Source organism: Lissotriton vulgaris, chromosome 7 (assembly GCF_964263255.1).
Source record: "Lissotriton vulgaris chromosome 7, aLisVul1.2, whole genome shotgun sequence".
NCBI classification, from domain to species: Eukaryota; Metazoa; Chordata; class Amphibia; order Caudata; family Salamandridae; genus Lissotriton; species Lissotriton vulgaris.
This window is the reverse complement of record NC_141695.1, coordinates 692,969,324-692,983,118: the sequence shown is the minus strand read 5'-3', so window position 1 is coordinate 692,983,118 and position 13,795 is coordinate 692,969,324. Positions and strand designations below refer to the sequence as shown.

General features: G+C 45.7%; 1 protein-coding gene across 1 annotated transcript in view; it reads left to right on the top strand.

The window, feature by feature from the left end:
• Positions 1-13,795, top strand: part of SMURF2 (SMAD specific E3 ubiquitin protein ligase 2) — a 1,116,208-nt gene that overhangs the window by 1,037,629 nt on the left and 64,784 nt on the right. The window lies entirely within an intron of this gene.

Genomic DNA, 13,795 nt, shown 5'->3' with positions numbered 1-13,795 from the left:
GGCGTAGTTCCCTGTTTCCTCCTCTCACTGTAGCCTGCACAACATCAATGCCATAGAAGGTGAAGGATTTGATATTTCCTTGTGAAGGACATGAAGCCATGTGTATAGCCATAGGATATCTCGGATCCTTAGTGGCATATGCTCTTGCGTGTTCTCTTATGCGTTCTCTGAGAGCCCTGATTGAACTCCCCACATATCTGCTTTTACAGGCACATTCAATAATGTACACCGTAAATTTTGTATCACAGTTGATGTTTGTTTTGATTGTATATAGTTTTGATCTGTGATCCAAAAATGATTTGATTCCATGGTTAGCCCATCTGCACATTGAGCACATTCCGCATTTGAAGAAACCTTATGATTTCTGGGTCAACCAATCAGTTCTTGTGTCTTTGGGCACAGTTGGGCTTAGTCTGTTCTTTAAATTCCTTCCTCTGCGAAAGGTTATTTGTGGGTGGCTTCCTATTGCCGTGGTTAAGGTTCTGTCGGCACTAAGGATCCCCCAATGTTTTTGAAAACTTTTCCGTACCACAGGACTTAATTCGTTGAAATCTGTAATAAGTCTCAGAGGTTGTTGGTTTTTTTCAATTCTAGGGGCTTTAGATGTTAAGGTTGACTCTCTGCTTATTTTTTTAATCTTTTTGTCTGCTTTGGAAATGATCTGAGGTTTATAACCCCTCTTGGAAAACCTGGACTGCATATCCTTTATGCAGGTTTCAAATTCTTGTTCTTCGCTACAGTTTCTTCTGGCTCTCATGAATTCTCCATAAGGGATACCATTAATCTGGTGGATAGGATGGGAGCTGTGACTATGAAGAATTGAATTGCATGCTGTTGTTTTGCGGAATAGTCTGCTGTGAAGAGTCTCATTTTTTACATATAGCTCTATGTCTAGGAAAGAAACATTGGATGTACTGATCTGCGTGGTGAATCGCATATTCATCTCATTGTCATTCAGATATGCACAGAACTCCATAAGTGTAGTTTCAGTTCCTGACCATATTAAAAGGCAATCGTCTATGTAGCGACCCCAGTATAGTATATAGTCGATCCATTTGGTGCCTCTGATGCTCCAGATCAGATCAGCCTCAAGAGCACCCATGTAAATGTTAGCAAAAGAAGGGGAGAACCTTGAGCCCATGGCTACTCCCCTTGTCTGTCTATACCATCTTTTGTCAAATACAAAGAAATTTTGATTTAATATGATGTCCATCATTGTTACCAGCATTTTTGTGTGTTCTAGCAGTGTGATGGGTCTGGTATTTAATGCTCTGGTTGCGGCTGCTAATCCTAGGTCCGGCTCAATGGAGGTATATAGGGATACCACATCAAGGGTCGCCATTATCAATACAGGTTGCTACGTGATGTCTGCTAGGATACACAAGATATGTTTTGAATCCTGTATGTAGGATGGCATGTTCTTTACCAATGGATTCAGGAACTTATCCACATATTGTGAGAGTCTCTCTGTCGGACCCCCAATCCCGGACACAATTGGTCTTCCTGGTGGAAATGAAGCAGGTTTGTGGATTTTGGGGAGAGTGTACAGCCAAGGATAAGATGGGCGTGTCACTTTTAAGTACAAATATTCAGCATCATTTATAAGGCCCGCATCCTTCCAGTCTCTCAGATGGTTATTAATCCGTATTGTTAAAGGACCCATTGGATTGCTGGCTATTGCTTCATAACAGGAGTTGTCGGAAAGCTGAGAGAGAATTTCTGCGTTGTAATCTGTTCTGTTCATGACCACTACATTCCCTCCTTTATCCGCTTCACGGATAACTAGGTCCTGGTTGTCACTTAGAGTTTTTAACGCTATTCTTTCTTCCCTGGTTAGATTGTCTCTTTTCATATGTTTATGGTTAGAAAATGTAGTCTCATATTTGTTAATATCTTCCAACACCAATTTATAGAAGGTATCAATAGTGTTGCCACTGGGCAGTGTGGGTGTCCATTTTGATTTGCTTTTTAGGCCACTATCTATGGTTCTGTTTGTTTTTAATTCCAAATCAGTTAATAAGTCATTGAAGGAATTTGGAGGATCATCAAAATCCGTGATCGATAGTAGTATGTGTGAGGCCAGGACCTCTTGAATGCTGATAGGGTTGGTAGATACCTCGACTAAGTCATCAGTGCCAGTGATATTATCTGTGGGAGTACCCCAGAAGTGTTTTTTTAATTTGAGTCCTCTAATGTATTTGAAAAGGTCAATCTTCATCCTACACGGGTCCCCTTGTTCAGTAGGATTGAAACTGAGACCTTTGCTCAGCAAAGAAATCATATGTTTGTCCAGGTTCGCGGATGAGAGGTTAATCATCTGTACATCCTGGTCAGGTGTATCGTTCACTTCTTGTTGCCGGACCTCAATCTCTCTTTGTAATCGTCTTTGTCCTCCTCTCTGACCTCTGCGGGTTTTGTGTAAGTTTGGTTTGCTCTTGTACGATTTGTTCTTTTCATTGTCCTGATTTCCCGAGAAAAAGTATTGCTGGCTCCAGAAGTCGTTGGTGTGGTTCTTGGATCTTGATTGCCGTTCGTGATTTCTTCTGCTTCACTCTCTGTCTCAGGAACACTGCTTAGGGAAGTATTACTTGAGGAGATATTAGAGGCACCGGATTTGGCTGCTTATTGGTTGCTAGCTGGTTTTTGAAATTGCTGGTCGTATTTTTTGGCAAAGGTGAATACTCTGCCTTCACGATAGTCTGCTTCATCTCTGCGTATTTGTCTTGCTTTGCGATCCTTTGTCATTTTGATGTTTGATCAGGATGTCTTCCAGGATTTTGTAGTTTTTTTCGGTTGCATCTTTAAGATTGAGGGCTTCTATCTCCTTCTCTAGTTCTGCAATTTCTGCCTGTAGTTTTGTCACTTTCCGGTCCGCATTTTCTATTAAAATTCTCATCAGGTTAGTGGAATTCATGGTTACTGATTCCTCCCATTTGTTTAGGAGGTCGTCATCCAGATCATCAAAGGTTGGAAAAGTCTGTGATCGAAGACCTCTCTGTATTCTTTGAACTCTTAAATACTGCTTCAGTGTTGCGCCATCCCACCAGTGTGAGTTTTCTTTTTTTTTAAGCCTCTCTAACCTGAGGAATTTCTCTTTTAAGCTGCTTCCTTTTTGTTGATTTCCACTTGCATTGGTAGTAGACGAATGTGTGCCTTTAGAAAGATTCTCAAACATCTCAGAGGCGATCTTATCCCTATCCATTTTGAATTTGGTACTTGGTAGATCGAAGACCGCAGTGGCTGCCTTTCTGAGTCAAGATTATTGAATAGTCTACGAATCGGTTTTTAAGTGTTCAGAAATTTTGGTGCTCAACTCCTCACGGTAAAGTATTAGTTTGTCCTGGTATCAAGGTAGGTGCTTCTTGGCCAGAGGAAAACCTAAACCTCTGTAAAGAAAAGGGGTACAGAGACCTCCCTCTTATTCTGTTTGGGCAGGGATCCAGAGCACACTATATGTATTTATATGATATTTCCATGTTAAAGTATTCGTTCATTCGGGATAGATCAAACCAAACGTAAATTTTCAAAAGTTTTATTCATCCGCAGTGTTCACCACTTGGGAATCACTGTACCTGTCACTCAAGCCTACACGTGTTTCATCACAGCATGTGGCTGTGACTCTTCAGGGCTAGAAGAAAATAGTAAAATCAAGGCGATGTCACAAAATAACGGAATCGCGTGTGAAGAAAGGACACCAGTGGAGTGGAAACCAACACAGACAGGACGGGAGTAAACATATATTAGTGACTTTGTGTGCTTGATCTGAATTTATTTTTAGTCTCCTAATGTGAGATAGAGTAATGTGTCGTGACATACAGCGCAATTCGGGTATTCATAAGCTTCCATTAAGTAAATCGTTATCCTTATCCACACATACAGATGTGCTGTGAGGTGAATAATACTATTTACGATCATTCATCAAGTTAGTTAACTTGAAATACAATTTATCCTTAAATAATGCTTGAGTATAGGCAATAACTTAGCCAATAAGATATTATAACCACAGAGTATGGCGGTTCAATGTAATTCAAAAAAGAAAAAGAATTATTATACATGTATTAATTATAACCTCAGAATATGACGGTTCAGCGTAATTGAAAATTAATGATATACAGATTTGTCAATCATGTGGTAAACAGCAATCCTCTCTTATAATGCCATTTTGACTGCAACTACGTAGAGTCTATCACTTGAGCATGAAAAAATGAGACCTGTTGTCTCATGGGAAGTTGAAATTAATCTTGCCAATAATAGCCATTGCATGCACAAACTCCTTGTTAAGTGTTCTCGGAAGTAGCCATTAAAAAACACAATAATGCCCACATTGTTTACGGAGCCAAGTAATTGTTAGTGCCAATCATTGAAATTATAACCGTGTTCACAAAATATCCCTTTGCTTGTAAGCCATAAAAGAGTACAGTGTCTCAGAAGCAAAAAATAAAATAAAACAACATGCCGTGTCACTTAGTGAGACCAGTAATGGTAGCGTATATCAAGCTGGACTTAGTGAGTTCTAGACAAATACCATGAGTGAAATGACAGCTGCGAAAAGAAAACCCGATTAGGTAGTGGGGAATAGAAGGGGAAGTAATTACCTGATCTTAATGATTAAGGCGCGTGGTCTGTAACTGAGGAAAAAACAGGGGAGAAATTTTTAATGATGGCGTTTTAAATGGTAACGCAAGGTAGCATCAATGTAGTTACGTTTTTGGGGCAGTCCATAGATATTTAAGCAAATAAACTCACCGGGGAGCCGGTGATAATTGCAATGTGGATAAGGATAACGATTTACTTAATGGAAGCTTATGAATACCCGAATTGCGCCGTATGTCACGACACATTACTCTATCTCACATTAGGAGACTAAAAATAAATTCAGATCAAGTACATAAAGTCACTAATATATGTTTACTCCCGACCTGTCTGTGTTGGTTTCCACTCCACTGGTGTCCTTTCTTCACACGCGATTCCGTTATTTTGTGACATCGCCTTGATTTTACTATTTTCTTCTAGCCCTGAAGAGTCACAGCCACATGCTGTGATGAAACACGTGTAGGCTTGAGTGACAGGTACAGTAATTCCCAAGTGGTGAACACTGCGGATGAATAAAACTTTTGAAAATGTACGTTTGGTTTGATCTATCCCGAATGAACGAATACTTTAACATGGAAATATCATATAAATACATATAGTGTGCTCTGGATCCCTGCCTCTCCCAGTAGTGGGCCCCCGTCGGTCTCACGATCCTGCAAGTGTGGCGGCCGGTAGGCGCTGGGCTCCCGATATCTGACTGGGGCTGCAGGCGCGGAGTGAAGGGATCACAGGCGCCATCCTGAGACTCGGTGCGCGCCTCCGGTGGTGTGATTGTCTTTACCGCTGCTGTACTGTGGATTGCAGGGGACTGCAGGGTAGCTCCGGGTGCCGAGTAAGTTCCGACTGCCGGTTCCGGTGTGTGCGGCTCTAGGCAACCTCGGGAACCGGGTAGGATGCCGGCCCAATCGCGGAGCCTCAGCGGGACACAACCGCCATCGTGGCTTGCTTAGCCAGGCCCCCTCATTGAATGTTGGCGCTATATGTAGCATTTAGGTGTTCTTGTGTTTTATTTGTAAGTGTAATTAGTTTTTGTAAAATATGTTAATGTTAATGGAATTTATACAGCGCACGAATACCCGCAGGTGGCTTATATTGCTTTCATTGCATCAAACTAAAACTGAAATAAAATAAACTGTTTAACACTAAGTTCAGAAATTAGTTTCAGATCTAATATGTTCACATTCTTAAGGTTTAAAGGTTTTGTTCCATTTACATTTTGATTTTGGTACCTTTGTTGCAAGGTAGTAAATATTGCACATGTTCTTTAGATTGCAAGATACTCCAGTCCACCTTTGCCTCTATGATGGGTTGCAAGGGGGAGGCACTAAACCGTTTTTCCAGTAAAGAACGGTGTACCAATGTTAAGCTGTCTTTATTAAACCACAGAAAATGAAATGTGTTAAGAGGTTTTCTGTCTGTCAATTAGAATACGCTTGGAGTCTATCAAGTAATATTTATTTCAGTAAATATTCAACAAAAACCATCCCTAGTGGTGTACACAGTAATACAAGACTATGGTCATGACCAGTATTTTATGACTGGCATGAAAACTCTGAATTACACATTCCTTGAAAATACCCCCCAGTCACATTTCCTAAATTGAACAGTTGGGAGTTTTGCTGGCGAAGCTGCACTCTTCCATTCACAATGTTCCTCCCTCTCTAAAATTAAAATGCGATTGTTGTCTCACTTCATTAAAAGGTAACACCTAGAAAAAGTTACTCTTTCATCTGAAGGAACATCTAACAAAAGTCATAACTGGTTAAAATAAGTATGCTGGTTAAAATAAGTATTCTTTTTGGAGCAGAACTAAATCTCTCAATTGGCTTTGATGTTCAGCATACGGCAGCTCATCATCGTGGTGTATCAATGCAGGTGAAAGAGGAAGACTTAACACTTCCTCATTAAAATGCTACGTAGCATGAAGTTGACAAATCATGCCCTTCCAATGCTGTATATGGTATCTGAAATAGACAGTTAGTTTTAGATTTCTTACCTTAGAATTTCCCCCAAGCGTCAGACTGGATCCAGTAGATTTTTCTTTCGCAATAACCCTGCACGCCGGTATATGGCGTCTATCGACTCCGTGTCCGGCGTCGTGGTTGCCAGGATGATGTTGCGGTGCCTACTGAGACCCCACCCCTGCGCGCTGATGTCAGTTCCTTCTTTTTCCTCTCCAGCCTAGTGCAGATCCCGAGAGAGCTACTCCTTAGCCACTTTTTGGCTAGCTTTTTTGCAACGTTTTGTCAACTTCTTTTTGAGTCTATTGAATCCTGGTGTAAGAGGGACGTCCCAATGTTGGACCGGTTTCAAGCCTTGCGGGTCCTATCACAAGATGATGTCAGTGACAGACCCGCACCTCGTGTGCTTGTGGAGTCTGTAGCGCGACCATAACCCAAAGTCGTGCTCTGACCGCTGGGCCATGCATCCGAAGACTTTGAGGAAGTGGTCCCGAAAGTTGTTGGAGGCCCGGCTGTTGGCTCCGCGTCACTCCCAGTCTTGTTCGAGAGGAAGGTCTCAAGGCCGTTTGCGGAGCCCCCACTTAACATCATACTCCAAGTCATCGAGGTCAACAAGTAAGTCCAAAGAAGCACAAGCGCACTTCACTTTCTTCCCGTTGGTCGGCTGATGCGTTGCGGGATTTAGAGCGCCGTCACTCAAAGGCTCCATCTCTGGTACCTGATTCAGAGACAACTCTGAGCCTCTCCCAATTTCCAGGAGCCGGAGCATCCCCTGGCCCAACTTCGACAGTTTTTCAAGGCCTTACTCCTCATCTTTGGGCATCCTGACTCCGCTGGCGCGCTTAGGTCCTCACAGAGCGGGTCGGGAGTCCTAGGCCTTCAATGATTGTTTCCAGTCCAGGGAGAATCTGGCCTGGCAGTTCGGGTGAACTGTTCCCATTGGGCGCAGGGTCAAGAATGATTTGCATATGGCTGCATTCTGTCCATCAACTATTCTTTTTGCATTTGTCACAACAAGTGGGACGGGTATGCCCAGACATGGGTCCTGTGCTCTCCATGCCACTGGAGTCAAGCTATCCTGGCTGATAAGGGGTGAAACCCCGAAACCGGTCCTAGGAGGCTTGTTTCAAGTCCAGGGAGGACGTGGCCTCGCAGTTTGGGATGGACTGTTCCCATTGGGCGCAGGGTCAAGAATGATTTGCATATGGCTGGGTTCAAACTGGAATGGCATGAGGAGCAAAAAAACTATGGATTTAAGCCCAGATCTCTGTACTGGGGTGAATGTATGACCGTGTTCTGCATTCTGTCCATCAATTGTTCTTTTTTCATTTGTCACCCCGAGTGGGACGGGTTTGCCCAGACGTGGGATCCTGTGCTCTCCATGCTACTGGACAACTATCCTGGTTGAAAAGGGGTGAAACCCTGAAACCGGCCCTAGGACGCTTGTTTCCAGTCCAGCGAGGACCTGGCCTGGCAGTTCGGGCTGAACTGTTCCCATTGGTCCAGGGTCAAGACTGATTTGCATATGGCTGGGTACAAACTGGAATGGCATGGGGAGCAAAACAACAATGGATTTAGTCCCAGATCTCTGTACTGGGGTGAATGTATGACATTGTTCTACATTCTGTCCAACAACTGTTCTTTTTGAAGACAGCCCTGGCGCCGGAGGACCCCCGCAGATCCCGACATAGCTCAGGATAGATGCCGGCCGATCTCACGCGACCTTCCCTGGCGCCGATCCTGACGACGACGCCCATGGCGCCGGTCTTGTCCCCAACCGGCACCATCCCCATCCTTATCTTTGAGTTGGACCCGGAGCAAGACCAATGTCGGAACCAACGCCATAGGGTACTTTTGTTCCCCTGTTCATACCTGGTGGTCCCTATTGACCAGAGAGTGGTGACTGGGATGGGTCGCTGGACCCTTTAACTGGAATAACTGGACTGATGAGAGGAACTGGGTGATGCTAGTGGTCTGGATACTTCTCCAGACACTGGCCTGCTTTCTCCCCCTACTGTGGTTACGGAGGTGGGAGCGTTCTATGCTGTGGTGGTGAGAAGGGCAGCTATGGTCTTGGGCCTTGAGCTCCCTTCGCTAGCGGTAAGGGCTAACCTCCTAACAGTGGTGCTTCAGCCTGCGGCGTCTTATTCCGAACCCCTACTGCCATTTAACAAAGCCCTCACTGATTTGTTACTGGGCTCCTAGTCCAAGCCCAGCACAGGGGCTCCTGTGGAGAGGACGATTGGCCGCCGCCAGGTCCCGGGCCTCCAAGTGTTCCTTACCCGACACCCTTCCCCCGAGAACCTGGTGGTACAAGCCTCTTCTTCAAAGGGTGCATTCCCTTCTGCCCCTCCAGATAGGGAATTCAAGAAGCTGGACCACCTTGGGAAGCGTATGTTCTCTTCCTCCAGCTTGGCACTGCTCTCCGTGAATTCTGCGTGCCTCTTGGGCCGATACTCCCATACCGTCTGGGATACGGTTACGCAGGTGCTGCCTTAGTGTTTGGAGGAGGCCCGAACCTCAGCCAAAATCACAATGAGATGTGGACTGGATACCACCGACTCAATGGGCAGAACGATTGCCACGTCAGTATCCCTTTAGGCGCTACGCCAGGTTGAGGACATCTAGCTTTTCGGGGGATGTCCAGTCAACCTTGATGGAAATGCCCTTTGATGCCCAAAGCAGACTCTGTGCTGGAGCGCTTTAAAGATTCTCGGGCTACGGCCAGATGTTTGGGCCCCGCTGCTCCTTCTAGCCCACTCCAGTCTGCTTTTCGTCCCTTTCGTGGCTATGGAAGGGGCACCCAACCACGTCCGGCTCAGTCCAGGCACCGGTTCTCGCAAGCTGCCCAGCCTCTGCGTGGCCGCGGACGTGGGACTCAGCGATCTTGTAGTTCTGAGACTCAGCAGGCAGGCCAGTCCACCCTTCCTGCCCGCCACCGCCGCAGCCTCCAAACCTTCCTAGTCCGACATTTCAGGCCCATCAACTGCAGTAGGAGGCAGGATTCGCCATCAACTCCTCCACTGGCAATCCAGCACGTCGGATAGGTGGGTTTTACAAATAGTCCAAAGGGGCTACTCCCTCCCCTTCGATTCTACCCCTCCCTCCATGCCACCGTATTTCAATCACATGTTGGAGGATCATTTGGCACTTCTCCGCCAGGAAGTTTCAGCTCTCTTGGCCAATGGGAGCTAGAGAGAGGGTACCTGCGCCAGAAGTAGGTTGTGGTTGCTATTTTGCTACTTTCTTGTGCCCAAGAAGGACAAAGGACTGCTTCCTATTCTAGACCTCAGGGCCCTCAACCGCTTTCTCCGGAAGGAGAAATTCAAAATGCTCACATTGGCTCAGGTCCGGTCTCCCCCGACCCAAGAAACTGGATGGTGGCGTTGGACTTGCAGCATGCCTATTTTCATATTCCTGTCTTACCAGCCCACAGACACTATCTACGGTTCACGGTGGGCCTTAAGCACTTTCGGTTCACTGTGCTGCTCTTTGGCCTTACCAGTGCCCCTCGGGTGTTCACGAAAGTGATTGCGGTGGTCGCAGCTCATCTGCGCAGATCAGGGGTTCTAGTCTTTCCCTATCTCGATGACTGGCTGTTGAAGACAAGTTCGCCCCAGGCTGTGGTCTCCCACCTCCTGACTACTGCGGACCTCTTGCACTCGCTGGTGTTCAATATAAACGTGCCAAAGTCACACCTGACTCTGTTTCAGATGCTCCCTTTCATCGTAGCTGTTCTAGACGCAGTGCAGTTTCTGGCCTATCCCGAACAGCGTTTCCAGGCTATTACAGCTATGGTAACGATGTTTGTGCCTCTATCCTGGATTTCTGTGAGAATGACTCTGATGCTGCAGGGCCTCATGGCCTCCTACATCTTGCTGGTGGATTATGCCAGATAGCATATGTGGCCTCTGCAGTGGGACCTGACGTTCCAGTGGACCCAGCATCAGGGGAGTCTTTCAGACTACGTTCAGATCTCAGAGGGAAATGCACAACAATGGCAGTGGTGGATAACAAACCAAGCTTAGGTCAGAAGCAGACCCCTCTCCCTTCCCCAACCAGATCTAACAGTGGTGACAGAGGCGTCACTCTTGGGATGGGGCGGCCATCTGCGAGAGGCAGAGCTCAGAGGAGTCTGGTCTCCGGCAGTCTGGGCTCCATGTCAGCCTGCTGACGCTCCGCCCGATCAACTGGCATTGAAGGCATTCCTTCTCTCTCTCAAAGGGAAATTGGTGCAGGTGTTTGCAGATAACTCAATCGCCATGTGGTAGTGCAACAAACTGGGCGAGGTGGGGTAGTGGACCCTTTATCAAGAGGCTCTTCGCCTCTGGACATGGCTGGAAACTCAGAACATGACCCTGGTGGTTCAACACCTGGCGGGTTCTCTGAATGTCAGGGGGGACAAACTTAGCTGTCGGTGCTTGGTAAATCACGAATGGCGTCTTCACTTGGAGGTGGTGCAAGGTCTCTTTTAGCGGTGGGGAGAGCCTTGGTTAGATCTGTTCGCCACCAAGGAGAACATGTAATCTCCACAGTTATGCACATTGGAGTTTCATGGGCAGTACTCACTCTGCGACGCTTTTCATCGCAAGTGGAACTGTGGCCTCCTGTACTCCTTTCCACCTGTACCACTTCTGTACTGAATGCTCAAGAAGATCTAGGACGACCGGGCTAACGTTATTCTTGTGGCTCCGGACTGGGCACGAAGAGTCGGTACCCCAAGCTTCTGAGCATGGCCATCGATCCTTCTATCAGACTGCCCTCTGAGAGGATGGGCTGTCACAGCAGCAGGGGACGGTTCTCCACCTGTACCTGTTCAGTCTCCACCTCCTTACGTGGAGATTGAAGAGCGGCAGTTGACAGCTTCCGACCTTCCACTCGTAATGCCATCTTGGCAGCAAGGCGTCCCTCCACTAAATCGGCATACGCCTGTAGATGGAACAAGTTTGTTGCATGGTGCACAGCAAAAACTGTGGATCCCTTTTCTGCCCCTCTTTCAGAGGTCCTCTTGTACATACTTTCTTTGGCAAAGCAGGGTTCTGCTCTTAGCACTCTCAAAGGCTATCTTGCTGCAATCTCTGCTTTTCTTCGGCTGCCAGACCAGCTAATCTTATTCAAGTCTCCTATTGTGAATAAATTCTTGAAGGGCATTACTCATCTAATTCCTCCATCTTCTTTGAATAATGCTCCTGTGGGATTTGAATATTGCTCTAGTATATGTTATGTGTGTTCTTGTTAAACCTCTTCATAACTGTCCTCTTAGGCTCCTTACTCTGAAAACTGCCTACCTTGTGGCCATTACCTCTGCTCGTAGGTTGAGTGAGCTGCAAGCTTTGTCTTCCAAGCCCCCTTTCTTCTCTCTGCATCCGGACAAAGTGGTGCTTAGAGTGAGGCCTTTGGTTCTTCCTAAAGTGATTACACCATTTCATATAGAATAATCTGATCACCTTGCCCACCTTTTTCCCCACCTCCACACCCTTCCAAGGAGGAGAGACTCCACCGTCTGGACCCAAAACGTGCGCTGTGATTCTACCTTAATGATGTATCTGTAAGAGACATAGGTTAGTTGTAGATTCCTTACCGCCCCACCCATCCTCCCCGCTCTGCGAACTGACTTCTAGGGATATGGACTCCCTTATAGGGCTGTAGTTGTGGCGCACCAGTGGTCCGTGTCCTTCATGGCTCTGCGCTTTTGGCATGGAAAGTCGTGTCAGAACAGACGTCAGCACGCAGAGGCGGTTTCTAAGTAGGCACCACAACATCATCCTGGCGACCGCGACACTGATGACGGACGTGGTGTCGACCGACGCCACCTACCGACACGCAGAGGTATTGCTATAGAAAAATCTCCGGATCCAGTCTGATGCTTGGGGGGGGTGGAGGGGGAGGAGGAATTCTAAGCTAGGGAATCTACAACTGACCTGTGTCTCTTACAGATACATCATTACCGAAGGTAAAACTTGTTCTTAAGAACCAGGATTAAAAAAAAATCCAAGAATTCTGGCAAAGCATTTGACACTATGCATAGAAAGAAAGGTCATGGCAACACCACAAGGATCTCTTTTGCACTTAAGTAAATGTTGATGTGTATTTCACAGTGATGCCTGCAAGTGTTCACTTCATCAAAGACCGACAAATGCTTGTAAGCAACTGGAACAAATATGGTAACAGGAGCAGGTTTGACTTTAGCACATCTCAAATTCACTGATTTTTGTTGAGTTGTGAATGTTTATGGGGAAAGGAAATATGTTAATATCATTTATGGTGAGAGGGAATATAATATAGAAACCTCATACATAATTTTGTCAAACCTTTGCAAAAAGTTTTTAAATCATTGTACAGAAGGCAATAGTCTTAAATACCTGTACTGCCACCAAAACTACAGACTAAAAAAAGTCCTGTATCTTACAGCATAGTAGTGGTATTGGAGACATTTACAGAAGGGGGTGGTAGAGTGGGTTGAGGTGGAAGAGAGGGGTTCAGGGCTATCAGAATAATCTATTAGTTTGAACATTTTGTGGACGAGCTGTGAAATGTTATGTTTGTCTGCAGCATAACATGTAAAAAGATGATTGAATAAAGGCACTTGTTTAAAAGCATTATTTTTCACCGCCATAGATAGCTACATGTATCAGATTTCATCCAGGAGTGCACTCACATTTATTGGGTATGCAACGCAATGTAAACCATTTGTTTGGCCCCAATATGGAGGAGGTCCTCCATAAAATAAAGACACCGAAACGGTAACGTAATCCCTCTCTCTTTTCAGGTCCCAAGGAAGTATATCATGATTGAATCCATGCCCACACTTCCAAGGAGTTTGACGCCACTCACCTACAAATGTCACAGCCGTAACACTTACCTCGCTTGTTGAAATAGGTGGCCATCCTCTAGAAGGGTGCGATAGAGCAATTGCTAGTGGGCGGAATTGTCCACGAGTTTACTTAATGTATTTTGGATATCCATGAACAAGTATGCTTCAGGAATGGCTGTTTCAGGCCCTGGATTTTTTACTTCTTCTCTAAATTACATTTTTACTTTGTTCTTCTGCCATTTGGCGTAAAAGTGTGTCAATTGTACCATCAGGAGATTCCTGTATATCTGTAAGGATGAAAGTCTGCAGCTATTCACTTAACTGTCCTGTGTACAGCAATCGCTTTCGTCCTCCAAACATACATTTTAACATGTATTTATTTGGATCCGTTCCTGGAACCTCTTACCCAAGGAAACACTAGTGTACA